The sequence below is a fragment of the Dryobates pubescens genome, chromosome 30 (assembly GCF_014839835.1).
Source record: "Dryobates pubescens isolate bDryPub1 chromosome 30, bDryPub1.pri, whole genome shotgun sequence".
Classification (NCBI taxonomy): Eukaryota; Metazoa; Chordata; class Aves; order Piciformes; family Picidae; genus Dryobates; species Dryobates pubescens.
In genome coordinates this window covers 8,481,225-8,487,666 of record NC_071641.1, presented here as the reverse complement: position 1 = coordinate 8,487,666, position 6,442 = coordinate 8,481,225, and positions in this window count along the sequence as shown.

The window sequence follows — 6,442 nt, the reverse complement described above, 5'->3', positions numbered from 1 at the left end:
CTCCTCCTCCTCCTCCTCGTGGTGTGGGGAGGAGTTAGGGCTTCTCAAGTCAGGACAGGGGCTTTCCTTCTCCTCCTCTTTCCTTTTGGGTTCCACTCTTCCTCCTGCTCCTCCTTCTCCTCTAATAACATTTCTGCGTGGAAGAGCTGAGTACAATCGAGGCGAAGGCTTCTGTCAAGAGCTTCAAGACAGCTTAGCAAGGCAAACAAGAAAGAAAACAAGAGAGAGAGAGAGAGAGAGAGAAAGAGAGAGAGAGAAACAAACCAACCCAACCCAACCCAACCCCAACCAAGAAGAGTTTCTTAGGAAACGCAAAGAATTTATTATCCAGATCTATGGATGAGTCCTTTTTACAAGAAAAACAAACAAAAAAAAAAAGCAAAGAAAAGCAAAAAAAAAAAACACCAAACAACAAAAAGAAGTCAGATTTAATAAACCTCTTTGGGGTTTTTTTTTGGTGCCTGGGAGCAAGAGCTTTGCTGTGGGCGGGGGTGGTGGTGAGAGAGAGAGAGAGATTGCGGTGGACATCCTTCCGCAGGGAAAAGAGCGTGGAGCACAGTGTGTTTACAATGGCCTGGGACCTCCTGGGGAGTCTTGTAGGGTGAAGTGCCTCTACCCTCCCTCCGCTTCAGGGCCACCTGAGACCTTCCCCAAGAGTTTTGGGGGCTTATTCCCCACCCACCCCACCCCCCCCCAACACACCTTGCAAACTGCCCTTCTCCCAGCAGCGGCGCCCTGTGGAGTTGAGGAGCCCCTCTCTGCCTGCAAAGAGGGATGGGGGTGGGGAGGGGGTCCAGAGAAGGGTGTTTTTAACCAGTTCTTCCCTGGGATCATCTGGGGGGAGCTGGTTTTTTTTTTTTTCAGGATGCCTGCACCTTCCTTCACATCACTTCAGTACAAACCAAAGATTTCACTCCTGCACCGACCCGCTGGGCAAAGGTGAGGGTGGGGATGTCTTAAACCCACAGTGAGCACACCAAACCTGGGCTCAGAGGCAGGTGATGAGTAGCTCGTGGAGGGTCCTGGGGAGAGCAGAGGGGTTGGCAGGTCAGGGTGCAGCCCCTTTGCAAACCACATTGGTCTGGGGGGGTCCTGTGCTCCTGCCCAGTTTTTGATGCAGTATTTCAGCAGAGGCTTGGGGTGGGGAGGAAGACCTCAGTTCCTCCAAGCTGAGCATTTTCATGTGAGGGATGGCATCTTCTGGTGATGGGGTTTCCATCCTCCTTTTCTCTTTGTTTTTCCCTGTAGTAGACTTTTTCTAAGGGTGGAGAAGTTGTGGAATGAATGGCAAAGTAATCAAAGGGTAGGAAGGATCAAGGGGGGGGTAGGTTCCTCACAAAGATGTGGTGTCTCAATGAAGGTAAAGCTGTAGGCTGCCTGCAGATAGAAATTAGTTCTTCAGCAAGTGCTATACCTTAGGGATGTGTCTGGTATTTAAAGCAGAAAAAGAATAGGCCAGGGATGGTAAGCTCAGGACTAGGTTAGGTCACACAGCCAAGCTGTGGATCCTCGCATCAGTGCAAGTATTAAGAGCAGGCTCTGAGAGCAGGTCCTGCTTTGGGCTGTGATGCCCTGGCCCAGTATCCTGGGGTGATGCTGGGGAGCAGAGCGAACTCAGGGAGCCCTGACATGAGCGAGAGCGTCGCCTTCACAGGGTGGCTTGAGGGGAGCTGCCTGCAGTATCGCATGGGCATGGCTGTGAGGCCTCCTCTTGGCAGCTCTTGAAGCAGTGGTTGAAATTCTGGGCCCCTCAATGCAAGATGGATGTTGAGATGCTGGAAGGTGTCCAGAGAAGGGCAACAATGCTGGGGAGGAGCACAGCCCTGGGAGGAGAGGCTGAGGGAGCTGGGGTTGCTTAGCCTGCAGAAGAGGAGGCTCAGGGGAGACCTTCTTGCTCTCTCCAACCCCCTGTAGCCAGGTGGGGGTTGGTCTCTTCTCCCAGGCAAGCAGCCCCAGAACAAGAGGACACAGTCTCAAGCTGTGCAGGGGGAGGTTTAGGCTTGATCTTAGAAGTTCTGAACACATTGCCCACTGGAATGGGCTGCCCAGGGAGGTGGTGGGGTTGAGGTCCCTGGAGCTGTTTAAGACCAGCCTGGGTGAGGCACTTAGTGCCAAGGTCTGGTTGATTAGATAGGGCTGGGTGATGGGTTGGACTTGGTGATCTTGGAGGCCTCTTCCCACCTGGATGATTCTGTGTGGAACTGCTCCCTGCTGTGTCTCTGGCTCTCTGGGTGGGCTTCATTTCTTGCTGTGGGAGAAGGGGGATGTTCTTCCCGTGGAGGGGAAGGCTTCTGCTGGGTGGGCTCTTGTGTCGTGTCGGAAGGGTTTTTAGCCGGCCCTTAGGCTGCGTTAGAGCATCCGATGGCCGAGCCCCTGTCTGTGAGCTGAGGGGGAGCACGCACATTTGGAGTCAGAGCAAGAGCTGATGGCTCCACAGTGGCTGCTGGGTGGTTGATGGGGCTCCTTTCCTCAGCACTGCCGTGCTCTGTGGGCTGAGATGGAGATGCTCTCCTTTGGGGGCGCATCTGAATCTCCCGCTTTCATCCTGGCTGGCTGGCTCATGCACCACCGCCTGTCCGTCCATCCATCCGTCTCACCTCTGCCTCCATCCCCATCCATCCACATCTGTCTTCCCCTTCCTTCCAGGGGGGCAGCAGCTGTCTGTATCCACCCAGTTTTGTGTTTGGGGGGTGGAGGGGGGGGTGGTTCTCCCCACTTTTCAGACCTGCAGGGGGAGGTCCTCTTGAGTGCCTGCACCCCTCTCCCCTGGGTGCCAGCTCCTGGGAGCCCTCCCTGCCTCCCTTCATGACCAGAGGGCTCTGCAGGCAGGAGCTTTGGCAAAGGCAAGCCCAGGGTCCGTGTCGTGCTGGCAGTGCCCCATTCCCTTGCTCAGCAACCTGTTTCCATATTTATATGTCCAGGGGGATGGGCCTGGTGGCAGCATCCTCTAAAAACCCCATCTGTTTATTCTGTAAACTAAAGACCTGTAAATAAAGTTTAGCATTCCTATTGTAACAGATGAATTTTTATGCAATAAATTATATTTCCTAGTCTAATAATAAAAAAAAAAAGGAAAGAAAAAGAATCAAACCAAACCCAACAACAGCAACAAAGGAACTGATCTGTTCACTCCTCTCATCTTCATCACTCACTGGTTCCTGCTGGCTTTTAGCATCTGGGGAGGGGAGTTTGGGTCCAGCTCCACAGCAGCAGCAGCAGCAGCAGCAGCGTGGGGATTTCCATGAGCATCCCTCCAGCTGAAGGTGTGCCAGGGGCAGCAAGTGGAGGAGGCTGCTGTCAGAGTCCCTGATGGAGGTAAGCTGCAGAGATTGATTTGATGATTTGGTTTGGACTCACATGGCTGCTTCCAAGGCAGGAGAGTGGGGTAAAGACAGCATCTCGTGGGCTAAGCCATCAGCTCAAGAAGAGAATTTCCTTCTCTGAGGGATGTCTAGCAGCCCTGCAGAAAGCAATGCCCCTTGCAGCAAGAACAGGGACGCTGGGAGTGAGGAGCAAAGCCCTGTCCTGCCACCTCCCTCTTCTGCTTCCTTTGCTTTGCCTCACCCTTTGCTTTGGGACCACCTTCCCCCACACTGCTCTCCTAGTTCTGTGTCATTGGTCTGGCTCTGGCAGAGGAAGTGAAGCCAGAAGGGTTTGCAGGATGAGGTGAGGTCCCAGGGAAAGGGAGACTTGAGGGTCCTGCTGCCTCTGCGTGGGCCACTTGCCTCTTGCCCAGCTCCTGTGGACAAGGTACCACCAGGAGATGGCAACGTTGTTCCTGCTCTGGGCAGCTGCTGAAGATTCTGCAGCCAGTGAAAGAAATGGGGAGAAAATTGCTGCCCTGGCACCTCAGCACTTGTAGCCATGTTAAAATGGAGAACCCTCCCAAGCTGGGCTTTCCAGCCCCAGACATGATGCTGAGGCAGAAACCTTCTCAGAAGTGAGGAGCAGGATGAGCAGAGGAGCTCCAGCCCTCTGCTCATCCTCATGGCCCTTCTCTGGACACCTTCCAGAACCTCCATATCCTTCCTGTAATAAGGACTCCAGAACTGGATGCAGTACTCCAGGTGGGGTCTCAGCAGAGTGGAGCAGAGGGGCAGAATCCCCTCCCTGGCCCTGCTGGCCACACTTCTCTTGCTGCAGCCCAGGCTCTGCTTGGCTCTCTGGGCTGCAAGTGCTCCCTGCTGGCTCCTGTTGAGCTTCTCCTCCCCCAGCACCCCCAAGGCCTTTTCTTCAGGGCTGCTCCCAAGCCAGTGAGTGCTCACTACAGGGGGTTGAACTAGGTGACCTTTAAAAAGTCCCTTCCAATTCAAGCCATTCAAATCTGTGGCTGGCTTTGACCAAGTGTTTCCTGATTTCACTTGATGTTCTCCTGTTGAAATCCCCACCTTGCTCCTTCCCATTGAAATTAAAGCTGGCCCAAATCTTCCCTGCAATTGTTCTCTTGCATTCAGTCTCCCATAACAGGTTCCAAAGTGTCAGCACTAAGTTTGATAGATTTGTTCTGCAGGAGAGAGGACACCTAAGGGGCACCAGAGGAGCCCTCACCAGGGTCTCTTAGCTTTTCCTTCACATTTGGGGAATTTGCTTTGGGCAGTCCCACTGGATTTTAGAATAGAATAGAATAGAATAGAATAGAGTAGAATAGAATAGAATTAACCAGGATGGAAAAGACCTTTGAGATCTTTGAGTCCAACCTATCACCCAACACCATCTAATCAACTAAACCATGGCACCAAGCACCCCATCCAGTCTTCTCCTAAACACCTCCAGGGATGGGGACTCCACCACCTCCCTGGGCAGCACATTCCAATGGCCAGTCTCTCTTGCTGTGTAGAATTTCTTCCTAACATCCAGCCTAAACCTCCCCTGGCACAGCTTGAGACTGTGTCCTCTTGTTCTGGTGCTGGTTGTCTGAGAGAAGAGACCAACCCCCACCTGGCTACAACCTCCCTGCAGGGAGTTGGAGAGAGCAAGAAGGTCTCCCCTGAGCCTCCTCTTCTGCAGGCTAAGCAACCCCAGCTCCCTCAGCCTCTCCTCACAGGGCTGTGCTCCAGACCCCTCCCCAGCTTTGTTGCCCTTCTCTGGACACCTTCCAGCATCTCAACATCTTTCTTAAACTGAGGAGCCCAGAACTGGACACAGGACTCAAGGTGTGGCCTAACCAGTGCTAAGTCCAGGGGCACAATGACCTCCCTGTTCCTGCTGGCCACACTATTCCTGATCCAGGCCAGGATGCCCTTGGCCTTCTTGGCCCCCTGGGCACACTGCTGGCTCATGTTCAGCCTGCTATCAACCAGTACCTCCAGGTCCCTTTCTGCCTGGCTGCTCTCAGCCACTCTGACCCCAGCCTGTAGCATTGCATGGGGTTGCTGTGGCCAATGTGCAGAACCTGGCACTTGGATATGTTCAATCTCCTGCCCTTGGCCTCTGCCCATCTGTCCAGCCTGGCAAGGTCTCTCTGCAGAGCTCTCCTACCCTGCTGTGAGTTGCTCTGTAGAGCAGTGAGCTGTGCAGAGAGGTGGGGGGAGCTTCTCCCTAAGTCCTTGTGAACCCATTCCCATCTCTTCACCATCACTCACTGTCCTGTGTCATGCCTCCAGCACAGCCAGATGCCCTTCCTCCTTTGGGATAACCACAAAGCCCTGCTCCAGTACATCTCACCTTGCCTCCAAGCCACCCAAACTCCACGCTGAGCCTAGTGATGTCCCTAAAATCCACCCTGGGCCCACGTTGTGGTGGTGGGGGGGGAAGGGGTGGGAGGGCTGTGCCTCAGGAGGACTGTGGAGTGTGGGTAATGCTGACTGGAGGGGCTGCCCTGGCTCTAGCCAGGCGTGGGCTAGCTTTTGTTTCCCCTGCTCAGCTGTCACAGCCCCTTGTGCTGATGTGCTGTGAGGCTCTTCTCCAGCAGCGAGCTTTTTGACATGATAGGCAGCAGCAGATCAGAGAGATCAGGCCAGTCCCTCTGGGCTGCTGGGGTTACTGACTCAGAGAGGCTGTGCCATCTCCTCAGGTGCTTCCCCAGCCTGGCATGCCAGTGCAAATGAAAATCCTGAGGAGAAAGCCTCACCCACGTGCTCCTCTGAAGCCTTCCCATCTCAGCACATCACCAGTGGGTTGGGTGCTTGTTTGTCTATTTGTTCAGGAGAGATTGGGTTGGGAGGGGGAAGGGACATAGTGTGTCTCTGTGTGTGTGTGTGTGTCTTGGGCTGTTTTGACATCTGGCTGGCCAAGGTGATCTGGCCTGCTCTCCTTGAAGGCTCAGAGAGGCTGGAGGAGGCTGGTGGCTGGCTCTGGCTCCCAGGTAGCAGCCAGCTGTGCATGCACTGGTGCTGCTGGGAGGTGAGGTCCATCTGCATTCGTCCCAGCAAGGAGCTGCATGTGGAAAAGAACCTCATAATCCAGGCTAGACCATCTCAGGGCCTTCTGTGAAAACTGGAGG